The sequence below is a fragment of the Hemicordylus capensis genome, chromosome 6 (genome assembly GCF_027244095.1).
Source record: "Hemicordylus capensis ecotype Gifberg chromosome 6, rHemCap1.1.pri, whole genome shotgun sequence".
NCBI classification, from domain to species: Eukaryota; Metazoa; Chordata; class Lepidosauria; order Squamata; family Cordylidae; genus Hemicordylus; species Hemicordylus capensis.
In genome coordinates, this window is record NC_069662.1 from 110197469 (window position 1) to 110224011 (window position 26543).

General features: G+C 39.3%; 1 protein-coding gene across 12 annotated transcripts in view; it reads left to right on the top strand.

Annotated features, from left to right (window-relative positions):
* ZNF385D (zinc finger protein 385D) overlaps positions 1-26543 on the top strand; it is a 641404-nt gene that overhangs the window by 92347 nt on the left and 522514 nt on the right. Inside the window, exon 1 of one of the 12 annotated variants that reach the window (XM_053263042.1) lies at positions 20138-20162. The exons of the other annotated variants lie outside the window; for them this stretch is intronic. The gene's annotated coding sequence lies outside the window, so the exon portion shown is untranslated. Of the gene's footprint in view, positions 1-20137; positions 20163-26543 lie in introns of those variants that run through there. 12 annotated transcript variants of the gene reach the window in all.

Below are 26543 nucleotides of genomic sequence, written 5' to 3' on the forward strand. Positions count from 1 at the left end.
CATTTTGTAAAGAATGGTATATACCAAACACTAACAAGAAGCTGCTCCTTCTCTTGGTGCAATTCTGGCATTAATTTGGGGGTTTTGCTTCATTGTGAAAATGATTGAGTAGGGGTGTGCACGGAGTGTTTGGACTGCAAACTGGGCTGGTTCGAGCAGTTCAAATGCGAATTGCTTTTAGTTGATTTGTTGACCTGACCGGCCCGGCTGGTGGGTTCTACTGAACTAGTTTGGGGACCTGTGGTTTGGTCTGAATTCAGATTGAATCACTGTACCCAGTCCGTGCACACCCCTATTGTAGAGCTTAAGAATTATTATGGGTTAATGTTCTCACCATATTGAAAAGGCAGGAAGTTATTTCACTTATCTTCATTTTAATTATTGTAATTATTAATATATTTATTTTATATTAATAGTGCAGGTGTCTGGGGCTTAAGGCATTTATCCAACCAGTTTAGCAGCTTGACTGTTGCACCATTAATGCAACTGTAATGGTGCTGTCCATGGGTTGCAAATTAGGTAGAGGAATGTCCCCCCCCCCCATATTGGCTCCATAGGTCTTATAGGTGTGGCTCACATAGTTATAATAGTAGAAAAGGACTTTTTTAAATAGTTAGTGGCATGGGGAAATATTAGCAAAAACTTTCTTTTTACTTGTGCATTAAATTTATTTCTTTTGGTCTAGTCCACACTATCTCATAGACTTGGGAAAAATATTCCTAATACAAGCTCATGACTTCTTGTGGATTAGGTTGACTGACATGCTGACTAATGAAGTTCTTGTGTTTCAAGGGAGGACAACAGGACCTCTTGTACAATGTCTTATTCCCCCCTGCTCTTGGTTGCACAAGAGCCCCAGAATTCCAAGCACTTCCCATGCTTTTGAAGGGCTCTGCAAAATTGGAAACATGTTTCTGATATTGCAGAGCCCTTCCAGTGTGAGGAATGCTTGGAATTTTAATGATCTTTGAACAAGAGTATGCATGCATGCAAGAGGAAAGGGGGAGTTGCATGAAGGCTCCCTTGAAGGACTTTGCTAGGATGCCAACCACAGTTTTCAACCAGACACTTTGCTAGGTACAGGAAATATGTTACATTGAGGAAGTGGAGACTAAGACAGGAAGTAAATTAAAATGTCAGTGAAAAGGAGTAGACTCTCCTAAAATCATTTCCTTCTCCTGCTAAGGATACGTCATTATTCCATTTCTACATACAAATGCTTATGTGACCACATCTTCCATTTCAATTAGAAACCAAAGGTGTATCAAAATCCTACCGTGTGTTCCTTGCTCTCTAACCCTGCCCTCTCTCCACTCCCTCTTCTTCTGTAGATAGGTGCAGGTACATTTTTTATTTATAGTTGTAGATTCCCTTGAAAAATCAAGTGATACAATCATCGTCTCATCTCTTATTATCCACTGTCCTCCTATCATTGCCTTGTGGATACCACCTGCAGCCTGCTACCAAGAAGACCAGGTTCATGTTTCTACTATTGGCTAATGTAGACACTGGAATATTTTGTCATATTTCACCTGTATTCTTGATTATTCTAGTATTTACCGCATGGAGAGTCCTGAACAGCTGCAGTTCAGCTGCTCTCGAATGTTATAAGTGATCAAGTCTGAACAAGGAAATGCTGGCTTATTAGGATCTGAAAAAGAGGCTTAAAAATCCAAACATGTTTTTTAAAAAGTGCTTTTAAACCAGGGTCAGATATCTCAAAAGAAACCAAATGGAATGTTAATATAGCTACAAAAATTCTCCTTTGGGCAAAATAGATGTAGCAGAAATTGAAGCTAACAAGAAATTTAAAAGTTCTAAGTTGCTGCAAAGAGTGACCAACATAAAAAGTTACTTTTTGTTATCCAAATGGTTGCAGATGCTGTTGCCTGTCCAGTGCTATGATGCAGCCTGCATGGTGTGTTTGACTCGAGAGTCTTGCATGTCGAGTAGCAAGACTCAGGTGCATTAGCAATTTGTTTTTAATAGAGATGTGCAGTGGTGCCTGCTTTTTAAGAAGCTCAGATTGAGTCCAGGCACTTAATAGCAAAAGCTACAGGAATTTTCCTGGAGGTAATTTAGAGCTATTATTAGTTGATTAAAGTGATTCTTTACATCAGCTTCAATCATGGATATGTTTTCTGTGTGACGGGACTTAATAATTTTATAATTTTGGTAGATATTGCTATTGAATATTTTCTGCATAAATAGAAGGGGTGACTCCTTCAGGTTTAATTTTAGCAAATACTCTCTATAGCAGTGTTCTTCTTCTTTTTAAACAGTTTAGTATAGAACTACTGAATAAAATCTAGAGTATTACCTTCTGCCACATTAACTAGAATTGCCATGAGTAGCTATTGGCAACGTGCTGAGTAAGCTCATGAAATATAAATAGGCATTCTTCAATATGTGTCTGACACATCAGATCTTCCAGTAATAGAACTCATTTGGACAATATCCATATTGACCATAAACAGAAGAGACTCGATTGTAGAAAATATCTGGCTATTTTAAATTTGAACTTATAGAACAAAACCTAACTGCAATTCCAGTACTAATAGCTCAATATCTCTTTGTACATGCAACAAATATGTTGTGTGGGGTACTATGGCAGTAGTCCATCTTATTTTGCTGTGGAAACTTCTCATGTTTGTCATCTGAAGAACGTAAGAAGTGTGCTTTAAAATGTGTTAGTTATAAATGTGTATCGGCAATGAGTGCCACCCACTTACAGACAAAAATCAAACAAGCAGTACTCTATGGCCTGATTCATACATAATAGGGAACTGGAGGCCCCTTCACCTTTGGTTCCCAACCTTAAACGTATGAACTGGGGAATTTCAGTTTTGTAAAAAATGGTCCCACAGTTCCCCCCCCCCCCCAACTGCATTTTGTCATCTTCTGGTCTCTCTAAGTTCCATTTGCTTGGCCTCTGGTGTGCCTGTGCCAGCATTCAGGGGCACAACGAGGCTGGAGTGGGCCCAGAGACAAAATTTTAAAATGGGCCCCTCGCTGATACACACTCATTTCACATATGACTTGCCTCTGGGGGCCCCCTCGAGGCGGGGTGTGTGTGTGCTGGCAGCCACCTCCCCTTGCCTAATGGTAGTTACGCCTCTGCCAGCATTGCATACAAACGCTGGCACACAATTTCACAAACTAAAACCAGAGGTAAGGGAAGAAACTCCTCCCTTGCTCTGGCTCCTATTGGCTGTGCAGGCTGTCCTTCAGGAAAGAAGGAAGCCCGCACAGCAAGCTCCCCCACTTCTTTGCAGTCTCACTGACTGCAGAGAGAGTACTCTCCTGAATGTACGAACACATACGAGGTGTGTGTGTGTGTGTGTGTGTGTGTGTGTGCGCGCGCGCGCGCAGAACTGTGGGTCCAGTGGACCTGTGTTTCCATGGTACGTATGACCCGGGCCTATGTGTATTGGTTTAGTTGCTTGTGGAGGTGGGAAAATTGAGTAAATGCATAAATAACATGTCAGACACATAATACATGTTTATATAGTGTATTTGAGTGTTTAAAATGACCCTGAAGTGATTGTGTCACTGAAGTGACTCAAAGTGATTGTGTGATCCTGTAAGGTGAGTAGTGTTATCTCCATGTTGCAGAGCAAATGGCTACCTGGTGAAATATGAAACATAGTGAGATGTTGAACATAAGTCTTGAACCAGGGATTTCCACAGCTGTAGATCAGTCTCAGGCATTGTGCTACCACTGCTTTTTTCATGAACACAGAAAACATGCTACTTTCTTTCTATTTAAGAACTTCTGATCCCATTTGAATTAGAAACTTTTGCCCTTTAGGAAGTTTCCAGAAGCAGTGGTTTTGAATGATTTGATATATAGCACCAATCAATTCCTTTATTATAGTCACCAACCAGCACAGTATACAAACAGAAACCCAAATAAACCTACAGAATAAACCTACACGGTTATGATACAGTAGTTAAACACATAGTTAAGCATAGTTAACAGTGATTCTTAATTAACTCCTGGTGCATTTTATTGTCTGTTAAACAGAACTTAGCCACATTCTGGTTAAGTCATTCTGGTCAGTTAAAAGATAATCAAGATAAAAAGAATCTGTACAACCTGGATGGCAGCTAATAAAAGGGGGTACATGTTCATGCTGTGTATCTTGGTAAAATTGACAATAAAGAAGCATATGAGCTGTTGTTTCAATATCAGAGACAAGTGCGTTCTTTGTAGGGGATTTTTTGATATCTCCCTTCCAGGACTGCTGTTTGCAAGGCATTGCATCGTGCCTGTGTCAAAGCTCTGCGATATTTTGGTACGGTTATCTGGTTTAGGTATCTGGCAGGCTTGAAACTCAGAGCTTGGTTGCCCAAATGGACACCAACAGGAATAGAGCCCTGATCAATTTGATGCTTCATATCATATATTATTTGTCTGATTTTGATCCTGGCATTTTCATACCTAAGAGTTATTAGTCAAAAGGGGAGAAGCCATAATGTTGCATAATGGAGCTTTTCCTCCAGCTCTCTTTTCCACCTGCAGTGATAGATATCCTTTAGCAGAAGTGGAGCTAGACCTGCAGGGTGTAAAACCAGCTTCAGCCAGAATTCAAAGATATTAACCCATGCTCTGGCCTCTACTTCAAGCCATCCTGCTTCCAGATGAAGGACAGCACTGGGCACACACCTCACTGTACCACCCACTATCACTCAAAGTCTCTGTATTTAAAGTACTGATCCCTACGCTGATAACCGCTAGTCCAGATGTGCTAGCAAGATTAACTGAGGCTTGCCAGTTACTGTTGTGCCAAAGCAATAATGATAGTTCTAAACCTGTACAACAGAGATATCTTTTCTTTGGAGTGACTTCATCTTGCTCTTTCTGGATGGATCTGCTGTCTCTACTGGGGATAATTGTTGTAAGTGCTTTTCAGTACTTGTAAGAATTTCCTTTTACTTGCCAATGGTGGGGTTTTTTTGTGGTGGGTCCAGCTATTACGTAGCACTTGGTTTTTGAGTAGTTTGTTATGGAATTATTACTAAGCTGGCAGGACTTCTTAAAGTCCTGTGATACATTCCATATTTATATTTATATATATGTATATATTTATATATATTCAGTCTAGTAGTATGGTTTCTTATTAATATGGTGGCTGGATTTCTTTGATTAACCTCTCTTACCCTTTGAAAATTGATGCTGACCCATATTTATGAAGTGACTTTGTTCTAAGTGTATGATTAAGCTAGGTAAACAACCTACCACTGACTTTTCCTAATATGGACTTGAACATTCTAGTCATCTAATCTGCATCTTATTCCTCAGAAACTGTTTTTGTACATCTTGGAGCTCTGTATGATTTTTCCAGTCTCTGGTACATTCTGATATCTAGATTTCCTGAAAATAGGTCATGAGGTTCTTGCCGTTCAGCTCACGTAAAATATAAGCTTGCACCAAAACTTTCAGAAAATGGTGCAAGAGAACCAAAATGGGCAATTATAAAATACTTTGCCTGTAGGAGTAGGTCTGTGGGATATTGATTTATGTTTTCAAATATAAATGTTTATCCTTGAATGCCTTTTAAAATATAATCTTACCAAACATAATTGAGTATGCAATGCACAGCAGTCTTTGGAGTCCTGCAGAGTTTTTGTTGGAAGAAAGATGTCTTGTGAAGTAGTCTCGTAGACTAATTATTGATTTATAAGAAGTTTTATCAGGTGTAACTGTACTGCATTCTGTTTTCAGTTTGCTCTGTATAAACTTCAGGAGAACCAATAAGAGTACACAGTTCTATTTGCAATTTTTATTTTTACTTCATACAATATTGTTATTCTTCATATTAGGGATGTGCCTGAACCGGTTCAGCACCTCCTTAGGGAAGCGCTGAACTGGCTCAGGTGCCTGTATCTGAACTGGTTTGGTGGGGCAGGGATTGGTTCCTTTTAAAACCAAGTAAGCAGGTCTTTACTTGCTCCTCCACCACCTCACTACTTTTCTGGGTTTGAAGGATAAGTGATAATTATAGTTGGCTGATTCAGATGTTATGGGAAGGAAACCACACCTGAGAGGGATGGAGAGAACATTGGCATTTTGAAGTCCATCTGAATTGTGTGTGTGCGTGTGCGTGTGCGTGTGCATGAGAGAGAGAGAGTTCCCACAATTAAAAAATGGTTAAATTCACATGACCATTTGGAAGGGTGGGCAGGGAGGAAGGTGAAATAACCTTCCCTTCCCTGAAGATGATTATGAAGATGTTGCTGCGTGTGCAGATCACTGGAGCTTTTCAAACAAAGGCTGGATAGCCATCTGTCAGGGCTGCTGTAGTCAGTTCCAGCACTTGGACTAGTATCTAGGGGATTGGACTAGAAAAGATCCAAATTCCCTGCCAGTTTAAATAGTCTGTGACTTAAGTGAAGAACTCTATTCAGATATTCTGCTGTACAAATGTACAGATGTCTGTATACTACATGTATTTGTGTGAATGACAGTACTTGTGCTCATTTTAAAAGTGAAACTGGGTAAAAGCCCCTCAAATGCATGCTACGGATAGGAAGTGTCTGCATTCAGTGCTGTGTCTGCATTCAACATAATATGTTAATAACTGTAATTGTGTAGAGATTTATACCTGTGTACACTATACACTCCTTGTATGATTGAACATAATTTGTGAAAGGCTGAAGGCTGGATTTCTGTCTGTGTTTGTAGCCACTCACCATCTCCATAGGCTGAATTTGTGACTAAGTTCACAATATTTAAATCTTAAATATCTTAATATTAAATTAAGTTCACAATATACAAGTTCACAGTATTTAAATTTGCAGTATTCCATTTAAGGATTAGAAAGTCAGTTATGATAGACTCACATAAAACAGATGCCTAAGATATGGTGGCCAATCCAGAGCAGTGTACCATCACTGCTTCTAACATCTTACAGCATGCAATGCTAGCCACCTTGCTATTGCATACTCTCTATGAAATGTGCATGCTTTTGCTCAAGAGCGCAAATATATTCTGGAGGTTGCCCACACTCCAGAAATACACTGTTAGATGAAACATTTTACCAAACATGTTTCCACTCTAATAGAGTACTTCCAGAGTGTACGTGAGCTGTAGAAAGTACATAGGAACATAGGAAGCTACCACATAGCAAGTCAGACCATTGATCCATCTTGCTCAATAATGTCTACACAGACTGGCAGTGGCTTCTCCAAGGTTGCAGGCAGAAATCTCTCTCAGTTTATCTTGGAGATACCTGAGAAGGAACTTGGAATGTTCTTCCCAGAGAGGTCCCATCCCCTGAGGGGAATATCTCACATTGCTCATGCATGTAGACTCCCATTCATATGCAACCAGGGTGGACCCTGCTTAGCAAAGGGAACAAGTTATGCTTCCTACCGCAGCTCTCCATTATTTGTGCTCTTGTGCAAAAGTGCTCATGGTATCGGAGAGAAAGCAACAGCACAGGGACTAGTGCTGCATCCTGTCAGATTGGAGGACCAGCGGATCTCAGCCTGTAAAAATAAAACTAAGAGGTCATTCACACAGTCAAAAACTGTGTTCTACCTGGGTTTGGGAGTGATGTGTGCTCCCAATTTTTTGGTTGTGTAGAAGCAAGGTAAGAGGAAAACCTGGATAGAAGATAGGAGGAAAAGCTACCCAGGTTTTCGTCCTATCTTCCTTCCACACAACTGAAAACTGGGAACACACACAGCTCCAAAATCCAGGTATGTCACAATATTTGATTGTGTGAATGATCTCTAAGTTTTTTGCTATGACGTTTTGTTGTCTTCCTGCTATTTATCTTCTCAGTAAAGATAAAGAAACGGCTACTCAGCACTAAATTAATAGTATATGCATATTTTATATCTATCTTAAATGCATACACTATTGATTTGAAGTGTTGAGTAGCATTTTCTTGATATTTATATTTATATTTATATAATTAAACAAATAATCTGTTTAATTATGAAAATAATATATAATTAAATTATAAGTTATAAGTGTATTTGACTTTTAGTCCTTTTGTAATTTTTCTTGCCTTTTCTTTATGAACATCAATAAAAACTCCAGTGGCTTACAAGTGCTTTTATGTGCAGAGAAAAATAACATTGTTTATAAAATCAGCTGATGTACCTGTTCTTTGTAGTAAATGTATGCTACAGAATGCCTTAGGATACAAAGTTTTTATAACAAGTTAAACTGAGTACTATGTAAGCAGATAAACGTATTTAAAATATACAGTGTTCACAAAGTCACAGCTTTCATAGTGTCCATACTTGCAGAATAAATGTAACCACCAATTTTTGTGGCTAAGAGAAGAGGGAATTCTTCTGTTACTGACAAATAGATTGTCATGGTCCAAGTGCCTCAAGTATCTTCAGTGGTAATTTTTTATTACTGCCTTTTCCTAGTCTGTTTTTCATCTTAAGATCTTGTTGGAGTTGTCATGCTGAGACCTTGTGCGTTTCAATGCCTTTATTACTGCTAAATGCTTCTTTATAATTTATGTATCCAGCTGTGGTGAAAGCATGTACTATTAGGAGACAAGAGGAAGAGAGGGGATGAGAGGAGAATGTTGTAGAGAAATAAAAGTATTTGGCCAGTATTTTTCTACCATTTATCAATAATGTGTTTAATGGATTCTCTTTCAGCTTTCCTTTTAGCTTCATCGTAATACCCAGCATTCTAGCAGTCTATAAATTCAGTCTTATTCTTTGTGTGCTATCGTTTCCTATGCTTACTTAATTTTGCTCTACTTTTCTTATGCTCTTGGGGCCATACTAGATGTGACATATGAGATATGTGATTGGATCTCCTGATGTCTTTTTCATTGCTTAAGGCAACCGAAGAGAGAGAAGGCAGAAATTTTGATCACAGGGCCATGGTGCTAGTTAGCTGTGCTATTTCCCCAACATATCGCCCCCCAAAACTGCTGTGTATTAACCGTGAAGCACGGTGGGACCATAATAATAGCTTGAGAGAAGAGAATTTACGTTGGGGAAACAGTACAGAGGGTTCTCTACGAGGGTTCACTCCAGAGGGTTTAAACCCCCAGCTCCATGGCCTCAATAACATTTCCCCTTTCCGTGATTCTACTTTAACCAAAGGAAATTCATTGGAAAATCTGGTCATGGATCTTCTGTGTCATGTCTAGTCTGGTCCAAAGTGTAATGAAATACAGTATATTGAATATATCAGCCATGGAGTGGTACAAAAATGCATTCTTATGAATGATTATGTATGCAAAACCACACATGTGTAGAACATACATAATGAGGCTGTTCTCACAGGGAATCCCAGCTTGGGTTAGATTGCATGTGAGAACCGCTGGGATCGGGCCCGATCTTAGTGGGGCTGACCTACCTAAGCATTTTAGGTGGGTCAGCTTTTTAGCCCAGCTTTTAGTTAAGAGTGTCATCGTGCCATTAGTTAAAGGTTAAGAGTGCCATCGTGCCATTAAACCTGGCTTCCTGAATGTGTGTGAGCTCTAGCTGCTTCCAGCCCAGCCACCTAGAGCACCCGTCTCCTGGGGGAATCCACCAATGCACAGTGTGTGGTGCATTAGGATACCCGGAGGCTGGGATGTGCCATCCCAGCCTCCAAAGCTGTGCACTTAGCAGCGCAGTACTGCTTTTCTGGGAACATGGTCCATGCTCCCAGCAACATGTGTGTAATCATCTGGGGGAAATTTGCACAGCCTTTCCTCCACCTGCTCACTCCCCCTCCTGCCCGGTCGTGTGAATAACCCCAGTGTTATAGGTGTAATGCTTGGTGTGTCTAATCTTGGGATCATGCCAGATTCATAACACAAGTTCATATATTACTTTTATTCTCACAGAGTGATAAGTGGGGAAGACTGAAAATGTGTTTTAAGACCAGCACTGTCATCTTACTTCATTTCAGTTTTGTCCCTAAGTGTATCAGACTAAATCTCCTGTGTTTCCTGTATACACATACATTCTCATCTTGGAATTTCAGTCTCTATTTTTAACTATTACTTAATAAATGTTAAATTTTGTGCAGTTTACCAGTACATCCTTTGATATATTTAGTCCAAATTGTTAAAAATAAGAGGAGATGCCCAGACCAAGTGGGCGCAGGCATGAGATCATGAATTAACTGCATTCTAGAATCAGGTAGCCAGGATTAGCTTTTAGCTTCTGTTAAAATAAATTAGCAGATGAAATCTACCCATTCTGTTTATGAGTGTGTACAGAAAAAAGAAAGATACCCTGTAAGTGGAGAAGCAGGAAAATATCTATGAAGTTGAACACTGTTGGATTCTGCCCATAGTAACTACAACTGGTTGAGAAACAAGATTTATGTGTGAGGGAGAAAAAAATGAGAAGAGGCAAGGCTCATTGCCCTGCTTGGACGGTTGGCACAAAGTATCACTCTTCAGTATCTGAATATATAACATCAGTTTGGGCTGCTACTCTATGTTTAAAACTTTTTTGGGCATTGGCAAAAAGGTATTATTCAGTTGTAACTGGTTATTTGCACACACTCCGTTTGCTACCAATTTAATCAATTACCTGTGGCTATTCTAAGATAAAGCACTAGCTAGGTCATTAGGAATTTAAGACCATGGTGCGTATTTCAGATTGCTGGATCCAACTTCTTAATCTGCTAAATATATTTGAATGCATTTATTGTTCCATAATGTGCACTGAATACGCTCTGCTTCGGAGTTAAAACAATTGTCTGCTTTTACTTATTCATACACAACATAATATGCTTGTCTGTTGCTTTGAATATAAAAAAGCTTTGTGGAAAGTAGTTGGCAGTATTGGTACCATTAATTTTATAATACCTATAGGCCTTGATGCTTTAGGAAATTATCTTTATAAGAGAAACTTGTGATAATTAATCACAATTACAGTTCCTCAAGACTGACCTTAAATATTACACAGTAGTATGACTGTAGATTGTAGGTAGGATTGTAGTATGAAAAGTAGGTTTCTCAAATACAGTAGCCTAATAGTATTTTAATAGTCACCTAACTCTGGCTAAAATCTGTGGAAATTTTACCAGTTACTGTCCAGTAAGATCTCCATAAGCTCAGTGGTATTGTTGGATGCCGTATTCCAATAGAATTGATGGTAAATTCCTGTAGAGCCAGAATTGGGTAATGGCCAGTGTTTCCTCGAACAGGGATTACCAGATGTTGTTGACTACAACTCCCAGAATCCCCAGCTGCAATGGCTTTTGCTTGGGGATTATGGGAGTTGTAGTTAACAACATCTGGAAATCTGTCAGAGGGAACACTAGTAATTTATTTATTAGAAACATTTAATATACCGCCCACTCTGAAGCTTCTAGGCAGTGCACAAAAACATGCAAACAAGGCAACATTAAAAATGACATTAATGACCAAAAAGATGACCAGTAATGACCAAAAAGATCTTGGTTCAAAACTTTCCTTAGCTAGGTACTCAGGCTAGTTACTCGGTTTAGATAACGTCCTGGCCCTTTTAAAAAAATCTCTGAGCTCTTCGGAAGAAAGTTGAAATACAAGTGTGATTAATAAAATAAAAATATCCATAAAGCTTTTCTAGTTGAATTTTTGTTGAATAGATCTTGTCATCTGATCCAATATGTGTGAAATAACAGCTGCACGCCCTTCCATCACTATATGAGTATTAATTTGCACATCTGCAAAAAGCACAGTCTCCGAATGCACATATGAGCCTGCCTGGGCAATTTTATTGATTGATTGATTGCATTTTTATACTGCCAAAACTGTATATCTCATGTAGTTTACACAAAAGTAAAAAGAATAAAATCACAATTAAAACCAAACAAAACAGTTTAAATAGTTTAAAATAACTCTGAGTCGGGCTGACGATTAAAAATGGCTTGAAGCTATCGAGAGTAGTGAGGCAGGATGGGAGATGGACCAGGGTCACTCACACTTGTGATCCTTTTTAGCTGCCCCATTGTCTGCTTTGGCCCTGAGATACACTTTGTATCCAAATACATATACTTCCAACTAGATAAGATTTGGTTGTACATACTTTTAATGAAAAGCAATATTTTTTAGACTTCCTTTGGCTTGAGTCGTCATATTAATTATAATTACAATAATAGCACACTGTCTAATACTTGTCAGAGGAAAATTGATAGACATGTTGTAAGTTTAATAATAAGGAGAAAAGAAGGAAAACATGAACATATCTCTTCTGTAGTTACAGAAACATATAAATCAACTGGCTTTGAGAGGAAAAAAACCACAGACTAAGTAACAGGTCCAAGAGAATTTCTCAATGCGATTCTTTTCTGGGTTGTGTAGGATATGAGATGTTGTGGATTTGTAATTGAAAATATAATCTAATCAAAGTACAAGGTAAACTTAATAATGAAAAACTTCCCAGAGTTTACACCCCCTCCTTTTACCATATTTGCCTGAGGGTAATCAACTAAAAGCATGTGTGACCTAGCCTCAGCCATTTGTATTGTAAACTAAACTTTTATCATCAGTATTAAATATCAGAACAAAACAACGCGATCAATTTCCCCTAATAATATGACAGCTCCCCCAATTTTGTTTTTTATATAGTGATAGGCAAAGAGCTTGCCATCTCTATTTGTTTGCATGCTTTTGTATGTATTTGCATACGATTCATTCTATAGAAAAATACATAACCTTAATTGCACTGATGCTCTGAGTATCAGAATGCCTTGCTTGCATTTTAAGGAATCAATGTACCATGCACCCCCAGTCTCACTACTGTTTTCAGCAGGACTGAGTAGCACCACTGCTGCTCTTTGGAATTGCCATGCATTGCTGTGAATAAAAGCAGAACAAAATTGTGAGAAGATGATTCCAAAGATTCCTTTTAACCAAAAGCAAGATAAAGGGAATATTACTTACTCTACATCCTCTCCTTCATATAGCTGATAGTGATCAAGTACAACATGAATCAGGTTCTAATATGATTTTGTGAAACTGGAATATTCTTTGCAGCCTAAATACAAAAAGTCAAAAGTTAGTTGTAATTTAAAATGCATGCCTTGCTTTTCTTTAGTTTAGGGCAGGCTTCGCCAACCTGTGGCCCTCCAGATGTTGTTGAACTACAACTCCCAGCATCTCTAGCCACAATTTTTTTGTGGCGGGGTATGCTGGGAGTTGTAGTTCAGCAACATCTGGAGGGTCGCAGGTTGGGGAAGCCTGGTGTAGGACATTGTTGTGCACATATCAACAGGTGCCCTACACATATCAACATTCAGTAAAATGCATTTTTAATTATTTGAACTGACCCCCCCCAAAAAAAACCCCTCAGAAAAGGTAACTGATGTGCACATGTACTCAACATACCATAGAGTTCTTGCCAATGTTATTGATGTCATTAATAATAATTAGAACTAGTTGGCCTGGGCGCAGAACATCTGCACCTCTAGTTCTCTCCCCTCCTTCCTCTCCCTCGTTCTCGGCCCATTTCGGCCACCGCTTCCACCCCTCTGGCCACTCCCCCCACGACTTTCCTCAGCACCACTTTCTCTTGGCCATCTGGCCGTCCATTAGCCTGCCCGTTCACTTTCCCCCCGACAGCTTGCTTGCCAGCTTTCACAAGAGTTAACATGCATGGGATTAGAGACAGGTACATTTAAGAGAATTAGATAGATAGATAGATATTTCTATGTTTTTTACAAAAAGTCCTCAAAGTCTACTTAATATAGAAAAAAGAATATAGTTCTGTGCCTCAAAATAGCTCCCAACCTAAACAATTATTATTGTATTTATTATATTATTTATTACATTTCTGTACTGCCCCATCGAAAAGCTCTGGGCAGTGCACAACAAGTAAAAAACGAAAACAACACCATTTAAATCAAACTGCTTAAAACAATGTAAAAACAAATTTAAAACAGTTCAGAGCCATTTTAAAACCAACTGAAAATACTTAAGAACAATTTAAAACCGTGGAAGGCCATTACAGCATACACCAGCAAATAAACATTGGCAAGGACTCTATGGTATATTGAGCAAAGGTAGTTGCTCTCCCTCTACTAAATATAAGAGAACAGTCACTTTAAAAGGTGCCTCTTTGCCTAGTTAGCAGGGGTTAAAATATAAGATTTTGGGTTAAGATTTTCTACAGTTTTATGCATCAAAAGTTTGAAAGTTTAAATTGCAACCAAGGGATTTTCTTCAAAGGAGAATTGCACACCAGTGCAAAAAATGAAATCTTTAAATAGCCGTAAGATATCCTCAGGAAATGGTTCTTGCACACAAGAGCCTGCAACCATAGACATTTCAGAGACATGCTGAGACAACAGTGTGAAATGTTTTGGTCAGGAAGAATGAGCATGGTGATCAATAAGAGATTTGTAAAAAACTGTTGATGACAATGGATTTAATTTGACACAAGATGGATACTGAAGCCTTGTTTGGGCTTGTTTTGACATTGGCCCTAATTTGAAAAGGTAAGATTTGTTGTATGTAATACTATTATATGTTACACAAGGCATTACTTTATATTTATATGTATTCCATTCAGACAAATACCTGTGCAGTTGCGGACTACTGTAATAAAAGCAAGGTTGCGGCTCATGAAAGACTGGTAATTGTGACTAGAAGAGATGCTGTGAGGTAGGAGTGTATTTCATCTGGCTCTCCCTCCCACCTTCTAGAACAAGAGAAGTGGAGGGAATTTCTGGCTGCAGCTTCTGTGTACCTCTTCGTTTAGTTGGCTGCTAGCTGGTGTTTTGCTCACTTTAATTGCTGTAACATGCTGCACCTTGGCTGGGTTTGCCTGATATGGTGGGTGAGAGCCACGCTTGTTGGGCTTTTAAACTTTTAGCTCTTATAAAGGGGAGCAGCTATGGGGGGCAGCCCGCCAGTGGGCAGGCTGCCTGTAGGCAGCCAGCCTTTGGTGGAAGCCTTTGTGTGTGGGACTGAGGGTTGGGCCAAACCCAACCTCTGGACTCCTCAAAGGAAGATTGCTGCTGACTACAGTATTATTGTTGCCTAGTAATTGGTTGGGCCTGGTACAGGTATGTGTCTTGGGTTATGGGACGTGAGGGACGGCTCTGGGGCAGCTATTCCAGTGATAGTGGGGAATCAATGATGAAATTGTTCTAGTAGGCCAGCGGGCTGTTACAGCGGAAGGGAATTCAAAAGTGTAATTGTTGTTTCCCCTACCAGCAGGCCTATCACCTCCTTGACATTGGAGAGCAGTGCCAATTGCCCACATAACCTCACTCTGTAATGCCAGGCTGGTTCAAAATAAGTTTGAGATACCCATGACTTGATCATGGATGAAGGAGCCGACCTAGTATGCATCACGGAGACCTGGTCGGAAGAGGCTAGTGATCCAGTTTGGTCCCAGCTTCTCCCAGTGGCTTACTCCATGGTGGAGCAGATAAGAGGATGTTAGCTTTGGACTGTATGTCCTACAACCTGTCCTCTTGACCCTTGCCCAACTTGGCTTATTTCATCTGGTAATCATAGAGGGTATGATAAACATTATAAATGCTTCTCTCAGGGAGGGCAAGTGTCTTAAGGAGGTGATTAACAGACCGCTCTTGAAGAAACTTGTATTGGATCCCTCAGTGTTCTCTAATTACAGACCCGTTTCCAATCTTCCATGCATGGCAAGGTAATAGAGTGGGGGTAGCCTCTCAGCTCCAGGAAGTTTTGGATTATATGGATTATTCTAGACCCATTATAAACTGGCTTTCAAGCAGGCTATGTGATTGAGATTGCCTTGGTCAGCCTGATGGATGATCTCCTATTGGTTATTGAGTCTGATTCTGCTGATCCTTTTGGATCTCTTGGCAGCTTTCAATACCATCTACCATGATATCCTTCTGGATTGCCTGAGGGAGGTGGAATTGGGTGGCACTGTATTACAGTGGTTGCATTCCTACCTGTCTGGTAGATTCCAGATGGTGTCACCTGGCAAGTGCTGTTCTTCAAAATGTGAACTTTTATACGGGCTCCATATTGTCCCCTAGGGCTCCATATTGTCTCCAATGCTTTTTAACATCTGCATGAAATTATGGGAGAGATCATCAGGATATTTGGTGCAAGATGTTATCAATATGCTAATGATACCCAAATCTGTTTCTCCATGTCAACCTCATGAGGAGAAGGCATAATCTCCCTCGGAGAGACCACATTACTCTTTTGCTGATGGAGTTACCCTGGCTGCCGATAGGTTTCTGGGCAAAATACAAAGTGCTAGTTATAACTTATAAAGCCCTAAACGGCTTAGGCCCTGGGTATTTAAGAGAGCATCTTCTTCGCTATGAACCCCACTGCTCATTGAGGTCATCTGAGGAGGTCTGTCTCCAGTTACTGCCAACTCGTTTGGTGGTCACACAGAGACGGGCCTTCTCAGCTGCTGCCCCAAGATTGTGGAATGCACTCCCTGCTGAGTTACGATCCTCCCCATCTCTGGCTGTTTTTTAAAAAAATTTGAAAACCCATTTTTTTACCCAAGCCTTCTCAGGTTTTTAATTAAAAAGTACTGTTAATTTTATGGTTTTTAAATTACTGTATTGTTTTAACTTTTATATGTGTTTTAATTGTTGTTAGCCGCCCAGAGACATAAGTTTGGGTGGGGTATAAATTTAATAAATAAATAAATAAACAATAAATAAATAAAATAATTGCCTGTGTGGAGGCAGTGATGGAAAGAGGGATAATAAACTGAGACTGAATCCAGATACTGACACTGGCGGTCAGGACCTGATAGATGGTTTAGATCTGCCTGTTCTTGATGGGGTTACACTCTCCCTGAAAAATCAGTTACGTAGCTTGGGAGTGCTCCTGGATCCAAAACTCTCTCTGGTTTCTCAGGTTGAGGCAGTGGCCAGGAGTGCATATGCTGGTAACCTACAGACTTGACTACTGTAATGCACTCTATGTAGGGCTGCCTTTGTACGTAGTCTGGAAACTACCATTGGTACAAAATGTGGTCGCCGGACTGGTCTCAGGGACGACCTGAAGGGACCATATACTTCTGTTTTTAAAAGAATTGCACTGGCTGCTGCTATGTTTGAGTGCTGGTTATTACCTATGAAGCCTTAGGCTTGGGTCCAGGATACTTAAGAGAGATCTTCTTTGTCACTGATTCATTTGGTGGCGATTGGGGACTGGACCTTCTCTGTGGCTGCCCTAGGGCTTTGGAACATGCTTCCTGTCAAAATGAGAGCATCTCCATCTCTGTATGCTTTTAGGAAGACCCTCAATACACACCTGTTCTCTAAGGCTTTTAACTGAAGTTAATTTTAAACTGTCTAATTATTTTTATTCTATGAAATTGTTTTTAATTTTTTAATCCTGTGAAATGGTTTTAATTGTTTTTATCACTCGATATATAAATATGATAAGTAAGTAAGAAATAAATTTATTGTGGCAAAAGCTTTTGTTGATTAGAGCTGAACTCTTGCCCACAAAAGCTTATGCCACAGTTCATTGGTCCTTAAAAGGTATGAAATGACTCCTCATTTTTGTTTCAAGAGCCCTTCAGCAGGGTTGGAGAAAAATATGTTATATGATGAATTGGATATATTCATCTCCAAGGCTTAAAGGGAGGTTACTTTCTGTGCATCAGATTGCAGTCTGTGTAACTGATTTTAACTTTGTGGATACACTTCAGAGTAAATATGTTCTAAAACAACTGATTATTTTGTACCTGAACACAGAAAAGGTATTCAAGAGATAGAGGAAGAGCTGTGGTTAACATGCAAAACTGTTTGTATTTATTTGGTTTATAGTAAAAAAAATTCCAGTACTATATATAAATAGGTTTTTCATCTCTCTCTCTCTTCCCCCCCCCCATCATATTTTTATACCACTTGATATGTACATCTCTAGGTGGTTGCTTGCAGTAAATTTCCTATTAAAAGATGTCTGTCTCAGTTTCGTATGAAATATTTTTCATTTCAATTTTTCTTACCAATTTTGTCCTCTGATTTATTGTATCTACACCGTATCTCTTTTGGTAATCTGATATAATTATTCCACATATGTAATCCAACTTCAAGGCACTGAAAAAATGGCTGTCCAATAGGCTTTTAATATTCATGGCTAATAAGAGTAATGACCCCTGAGCTGTGAACTCAGTCAATTTTCTTTCCCTTCTCCTCCTAATAATATTCCACTGATTTTACATGTCACAAAAATCTATTGCAAGTTTTTCCAGGCTTAGTCAGTTTGGAGTGGATGCAATTACATGTGAAAGTATGTCATTAGACACACTGAGAATTGCTTTGTAGATAGCTATAAAATTCAAAATAATGGAATATTGGGGGAGCAAAGCTTTGATCTATACTTATGAGCTCTGCGGAGATCAAGGTCATTGCAAACTTCTGTCTCTTTCTGGTTAATTACTATAGACACAAAAAAAGCACACAACACTGAATCATTATTCACGCATACTTGGAGCAAGGGTAAAAACTGCCTCTAAATTTAAAGATTGTTAAACATGTTAATAGTTTAGTAGGCGAAGAAGCCAAATTAGAATCTTAGTGGGATAATTTTTGAAGTGTGTGCAACCTAACTACTAACCATTTATCAATATGAAGGCTCAGCCTATGCCAGGATGATCTTTCTTATTAAATGTTGCTTAGTTATCTGAAACAACCTGCTCAGTGGCAAGGATAATTTTACCACATTTGAGGCAACATGATCATTTGCTATTACCACGTGTCACCACAGTATTCAATAGGGATGTGCATGAATCAGTTTTTGCAATTCAATTTGAGTTTGAATAGAATCAGCCTTATTCAATTCAAGCTTGAATTTGCTGCCCTCGAATCTGGGTTGATTTGATTAGATTTTGATTCAAATTCGAATTGATTTGGCTGAAACATCCTCAGAACAATAGTAGATACTCTGATAACTTCCACACTTGATTACTGCATTGCACTCTATGTGGGGCTGCCTTTGTAGATAGTCTGTAAATTACAGTTGGTATGGAAAACGGCAGCCAGCTTGGTCTCTGGGTCATCTCTGAGAGACCATATTGCCTGTACTGAAAGAGCTACACTGGCTACCAATAAATTTCTGGGGAAAATACAAGGTGCTGGCTATAACCTATAAAGCCTTAAACAGCTTAGGCCCTGAGTATTTAAGAGAATGTTTTCTTGGCCATGAACCCCACTACCCATTGACATCATCCAGAGATGTTCGTTGGCAGTTGCCACCAGCTCGTCTGCCACCAGCAGGGATGGGCCTTCTCTTTTGTTGCTCCAAGACTCTGGAATGCACTCCTTGCTGAAATAAGAGTATCCCATCTCTGGCAACTTTTAAAAAGTCTCTAAAGACTTAATTTTTTCACCCAAGGTTTTTAACTGGATTGTGGTTTTAAATTGTTTTAAGGTCTTCATTTTTAATTTGTTTTATGTTGTAAAATGCTCAGAGATGGAAGTTTGGAGCGGTCTACAAATGTGATAAATAAATAAAAAGTTACTTAATGGGACTTGCTAATGACTGTTTCCTGATCACTCCAGTGACAATGACAAAGGCATCATTTCATACTGTGCAGGAGAAGGCAATGTTAAACCACTCCTGTATTTTACCAAGAAAACCACATGGATTGACAAAATGCAATGATTGTCAATGTAGTGCCGTATGATGGGCCCCTCAGGTCAACATGCTACTGAGGAAGAGCTGAGGATCTCTGAGTACCAATGATGTTCATGACACGGTTAGACTAAAGCCTTTTGGACATCTAGCAGCTGATGCTGCCATGCGGGAAAAGAAAATCTGAAGCTGTAAAGACAGAATTACAGTGGGAATGTGGAACGTAAGAAGCTTGAATATGGGAAAGCTCGACACAGTGAAAGATGAAATGAATCGACTACAGATTGACAACTTGGGCATCAGTGAATTAAAATGGACTGGAATAGAACACTTTCAGTCAGAAAATCATACTGTTTACTACTCAGGACACGAAAACCAAAGAAGGAACGGTGTTGCGTTCAAGTCAGGAAGGATATAGCAATGATAGTACTTGGATACAATGCGGTCAGTGACCAACTAATATCAATTAGATCTCATGGACAACCCTTTAACATGACAGTTCTTCAAGTCTATGCCCCAACAACTGATGCAGAAGAAGAGGAAGTTGATGAGTTTTATGCTCAAGTTCAGTCTGCAATTGACAGAACATTCAAGCAAGATGTGCTGGTAGTGGTTGGGACTGGAATGCCAAAATTGGAAAAGGTAAGGAGGAAAACACAGTTGGCCTATATGGCCTAGGAAACAGAAACTAAGCAGGAGAACGACTTATTAGTTTCTGCCAAGCCAATGATCTCTTCATAGCTAACACATTCTTCAAACAACCATAGCGGCACCTATATACATTGACATCACTAGATGGTTTACATAGGAATCAAATTGATTACATTATTGGTGCAAGGAGGTGGAAGAGCTCAGTTATAACAGCAAAGACGTGGCCGGACTGTGGAACAGATCATGAACTGCTCATGTGCATGTTCCAAGTTAAGCTAAAGTGAAAAAACAAAGCTATCCAGCTGCCACGGTATGATCTTGAGAATGTATCCACCATTTTCAAGCAGAACATCAGGAAGTGCTTTGAAGTTCTTTGTGAGCCCTTTAGGGACAGGGGTCCATCTTATTTATTTATTGTTTCTCTATGTAAACCACTTTTGAAGCTTTTGTTGATAAATGGTATATAAATATTTGTTGTTGTATTTATCATTATGTTTCTATGCAATGTGCTCTCTGCCACCTATAGATAGTAAAGCCATTCTAAGATAGTATGGATGTTGCCTGCTGGCCTTTGGTGTGGGCTTTCAGCAGCTGCATTCAGAAACACAGGGTCATTTTCTTTTCTGAAGGCTAGCTGAGTCAGCTCTCTCAGCCACATTACTCTTGTTTGCAATTCAGTTTTTAACAGGAATATTTAGGATTCATTTCTTAGGACTCTGTATGTGAGAAAACTTTGCAGAGTGTTTCAAATGAGTTTGTATGCATCCTGTTCTCAGTGGGCTTCGATCATGGAGTTTAATTCTACCAAACTGAAGGAGAACATTCTGAATTCTCTCAAGCATGATGCAGTTCTTTGCTTTTTCAGAGTTTAAGCTTAGCAACATATATTGGAAGAGTTTACTGACTCTACCAGATGAGCCACAGGGGCTTGAAGGAGTTTGCACACTCAGCAGGGCTAGTATTAGCACTCCACAGAGGCTAAGTATAGAGTAAAGCTTCATTACAACAGTAGCTTCAAGGCTTTTGTTCAAGCTATCCAACATTTTCCAGTGGGAGGAGAGAAACAAGTTACCTCTGAGGTCTTTAGAGGAGTAGAGAATATCCTTGACTCTTCTGTTTGCATTTCAAGACACATGAAAGAAAACAAAAGCTTTTTACTTGCCTATTTTTATCCTTAAAATTCTTGTTAAGTCTGTTATTTAAGGTAATGCTGTGAATGAGAGAGAATATACAAATTTAACTTTAAAACAGGTACTTAGGATGGAAGACTTCAGCAGAGCCTAATTATCACTAGCAATCGGGCAGTTCATTAACAGAAGGTGGAAGAAATTATAAAGAATGTGTCATTTCCTCTACCTTCTTTATTGAGAAGGAAATTGATCATTTGTTGTGGATTCTGTTAACAATATATGAGACTTAGTCATTTCATTTTGTAAAGCAGTGACATTTCCCCCCCCCTTGAGTAATATTTATCCTGTGTTTGTAGTGATAAAGCTTGGGCCACCAATTCAACTGCTTTAGTGGTGGCATGGGATGTTATTTTGGATACTTCACAAACTGCAGTCCAGCTTCTGTGTTTTAGTCAGTGTTGGGGGTAATCTGGGTTAGAGAAACTATGGCACAAGAAACAGACTGTGTTGCCCCAGGAAGTAGACAGACTGCTTAGAAATCTGAGATCTACTACCACATGTGTACTAGACCCTAGCTCTTCTTGGATGCTGAAAGTGGTCATAGAGGAACTTGGTCTGTTGGTCATGGTGGGGTGAATTTCTCCCTGAACCAAGTGGTGGTGCCCCTCAGCTGAAGGAAGTGATCATTAGGCCTCCTAAAAAACCCCGCTTCAGCTGATCTAAACAACTTTTGGCCAGTCTACAACCTCCCATTTTTTGGACAGGGTGTTTGAGCTCATGGTGTCTCAGCTCCAGTTTGAGCACAAGGTGTCTCAGTACCAGGCAGTCCTGGATGAAACTGGATCCAGACTTGGATCCTTTCCAGTCTGACTTCTGGCCTGGATATGAACAGAAACCGCCTTGGCCATGGTGGATTACCCATACCAAGAGAGAGACAGAGGGAGTGTGACTCTGTTTATTCTCCTGGACCTTTCTGTGGCTTTCGATACCATCTGCCATAGTAGTCTTCTGGCTGCCTCTCTGGGCTGGGACTTGGCGTCATGGTTGCTCAAGTCTTACCTGGAGAGTTAGACTCAGAAGATGGTGCTGGGGATCAGTGTTCCTTGTAACAGGGATTCCCAGAGGTTGTTGACTACAACTCCCATAATCCTAGCTGCAATGGCTTTTGCTTTGTGATTATGAGAGTTGTAGTCAACAACCTCTGGGAATCCCTCTAAGAGGGAACACTGCTGGGGATGCCTGCTCTATCCCTTGGCCTCTATCCTACTAGGTGCCACAAGAATCCACTTTGTCCCCCATGCTGTTTAACTTCTACATGAAACCACCTGGAGAGGTCATCCGTGAGTATGGACTGCAGTGTCATCAGTATGCGGATGGCATCCAGCATTACCTACCATTTAGATCAGCAGATATCTGGGAGGCAGTGAATGTTCTTAACCAGTATTTGGAGGTTGTACTGAGCTGGCAAACTAGCTGAAAGATTATCCAGATAAGACACAAGTGTTCTGGATTGGTAACTTGATAATCCAAGTGGGGAGGTAAATCTTCAGTTCTTTGCTGTTTCATTCCAAAGACTGTAGTTCCAAAAACATATACCTTTGCCACTGTCCTTGGTCCACACCAGAGTATTGTAGACCAAGAGAAACATGTCCATATGGTCCAGCTAGGATGAACCCACTGAAACCTAATTTGCTTTATTAGTTCAGATATTTTCTCAAGGTTGTTGATGTTCAAATGTTTCCCCACCAATTAACTAGAGGATAACATAGCTGATATTGTCATGATAGCAAGAAGTCCCCGAATTGTCTAAGTGAGCTTCTAATTTATGGTTTTCCAGTTTTATTAAACTAATGATGGAAGTTGCTGTATCATAAACTTCAGAATGAACCTATTCTTTATCCTAGTAATTCACTGCTCTGGTGCTTTTAAGTTAGTGATAAATCTCATGTCTCAAAAAATGTAATTGAGATTGAGGGATTGAACTTTCTTTTTTCATGTATTGGTACAAAACTCTATCATCATAAGGGCCATGCAAGTGGGGAAAGTATATAGTCAGATGCTTTTAATTTATCTCAGTATTGCACAAATTATAGTAACTGCCGTATGTCGTCTTAGATTTTAAAGGTTGATGCCTATAAATTCATTACTTGTATTAAGTAATTCCACACCACCAAAAAGTGCTCCATTATGTTTACACAGGCTTCAGAAGCAGATACACATTACTAGCTAATTAAATAACATATGGTGTTGATTAGTGTTTAGTTCCTTTTATAAAGCTCAATTAAAGAAACAAGTGCTGTATATTTTAAGACTATGAGGTTCCTCTTAAGGATTTTTCCAGCATGATAAAAATTACTGAACCAAGGAATAGATTTAACTATAGGTTTTTTCCCCGGTATGCCTGGCAATTGCTTGGGTAAAGAATGGAATTTGTTTCAAGAGTGAAAATACATCCTAGAAAAATTTAATGATCTGCTACAAGAAATTGAAGGGGTGGGGGGAAGACTTGTTTATTATATATGTTGTTGTAGGCAGTATACCAGTCATAGCATAGTCATAATTATTTATGCAATGATTCTTGAACAGCTTTGAAAGAAAAATTACTGTGATTTCTTTGTTGTTCTTCGCAGTAGACATTCTTAGCTTCTCCAGGCTTTAACATATATAAATGATGCACATATTGTAAAATGAATATTCATTATCTAATTCTAATAATGAACTAAGACAATCCTAGCAAAGTGATCATGCTCAGGTTAACATTCTTAATATATAGAAAACACACACACACACACACCTCTATCTCTATCTGTCTATCTACAGTATAACCTGATTCATTATATTATAATTGATACTCACTCAAAACTAAAAATGGATCTGCTCTTGTGTCTGACATAGACAAACTTTATTTTTGGGATTGAGAAGGTGAATATTTCCCCATCACTTTATCTGCATATCAGGCAAAGCTTCTCTCGTAAACATTTTGCTGTTAAAGGCATAAACTCAAAGCCAGTAAAATGTTAACAACTGTAGAAGCGAGTTAGGTCTCAATTCTGGGCACATAACAGAGCTTTTCTACCAGGCTCTTTGTTCACTTGTATTTCTCATAGGGTTGCCAGATTTTTTTTAAAAAAACGGGTTCCTGTTCCTGGGCTTTTAACAGGAGATAGTAGACACTAGCAAGTAAAATATAGTCCTAAGTATATTTATTTGGATTAAAGTTACATTGAAATCATTAGATCTATTTCATTTATTTATTTTAAATGGATATCAATGTTTATCTCCATGCTTTGATAAACTGTACTTATTGATTTCTGCAAATGAAGCCCATGTTAAAGGTGAAAGAATGTGCAAAAACTAGAGTTTTTGGTCAGTTGGCAGTTCCACACACACACACAAATTGTGTGCACACACACACAAACATATTCCACATGTACAATGGGTAAGGGGTGATTTTTTTTAACCAATCTTCCCTTTCCTCTGCAGTCCACAAAAATATATCCCTGAAGGTTTCTTCATGTGCTCTCTCCACCCTTCTCCATTGCCAGAAAGGATTTTAAACTGTAGATTTGCAGCAAGGGAGGTAAGAAAGGAGCATCTTCCTTCCTATTTGGATGGCTTTCTCTCTCAATCCTTTTACCAGCAGGCTTCAGAGCAGGCACCACCCAGATAGCTAAGAAAGAAGCTCCTTTCCTGCCTTCCTTGATGATGAATGTACAAATAAGAATCCATTTTGGTCCTCCCCTCTGATGGCACTGGTCCTCCCCTCCAGCATCAGGAGGCTGGGCCAACTGCATTCCTCATAAGCCCACTCTGTTGTTCCTCATTTCTGGGATGGATTTTAACTGGCAATGAGGGAGGTAAGAAAAGAACATCTTCCTGCCAATCTGCAGTTTAAAATCCACCCTAGTGATTGGAAAGGGCAAAGTAGGTCCGTGAGGGAGGCAGTGCTGGACCTGTGGCCTTGACTTGGGTTGCGTCAGTGCTTGAGCAGGTGCAGCTGGATAGGACCTCTGCAGGATCATCAGCAAGTAAGTCAAGCTACATGGAAAACCCCCACATCTAGAGAAAAACGAGTATATCCTAACTGTGATCCATGCATGAAACTTCCCAAATAAAATTATCCCAGCCCTATGTCACATGTCCACTATTTTCTTTGTAAATTTCTCTTTTTGAAGGAAAGCCACTGTACACATTTTCAGGGGTTCTCTGTTGAGCTGTGGCTGTTGCAGAACAAGTCAGGTGTAATTTTTCTCCATGTTTTAAACTTTGCCTGGGGAGAAAAAGGAGGTACACAGAGAGTAGGAGTAGTATATGGAGAAATGACATTTTGTCTGCAACAGCCAAGTCCAACAGGGGTCCTCTGAAAACAGCTTGCACCCCTAAGTCTGTTCCAGCAAAATTCATAATATTTGCTGGTACAGGCTATAGTAGTGATAATGATTTAAAATAATAATAATTGGAGAACTGGATAGGACCATATTAAAGATATTTGGGATGGATATACAACAGAAGATGTGGATGTGGACTAAAGGTCATTCTGCCTCGCACATCTAGATACTCATGTCACATATTCAGGTTCACTTAATATGGATTGTTAGCTTCTGATTCATGTTCATTTACCATGTTTAAGTGACCTATCATACTCACAATTAAGTTGCTAAAAATCTGGACTTTGTCTTTATTTCATTGCATTTCATTGCTCTTTGGTGAATTTGGAATTCTGTTCCACTTTAGTGAATTTGAGTACGGAATCAGAAGTTAGTAATCATTCCATATGAACATACAGAGTGCCTTTTCTTCACAATGTCCAGTTTTTAATTTTTAGTTATTAGAAGGGCAGCCTATTCTCATGGCAAGCAGACCTCAGGTAGGTCTGAACCCCAGCATGCTCTCATTTTAGAAATTAAAAACTGCCTTTATATTTTAAGTCAACAGTTCACCATGTTACTCATTAAAACTATTAGGAGTTGCTCTATAGGGTGACTTAATTTCACTAGGACTATTCAGGTGTGATTTAGTCTGGATGCTTCACAGTATCTGTAATGTAGTGGTATTGGCCTGTGAGAAACTTTAGTTGCTTTTGGAGAAAGAATGTCCTTGAAAAATGATTCCACACCTTCTGAACATGCATCTACTTCATACAAATAATTTTAGTCTACCTGAAATTAATATTTCTGTATTTATTGTGATATAATATTAAACATTCATGAATGCACATAAAGGGAGGTGCCTCTGAGAATGT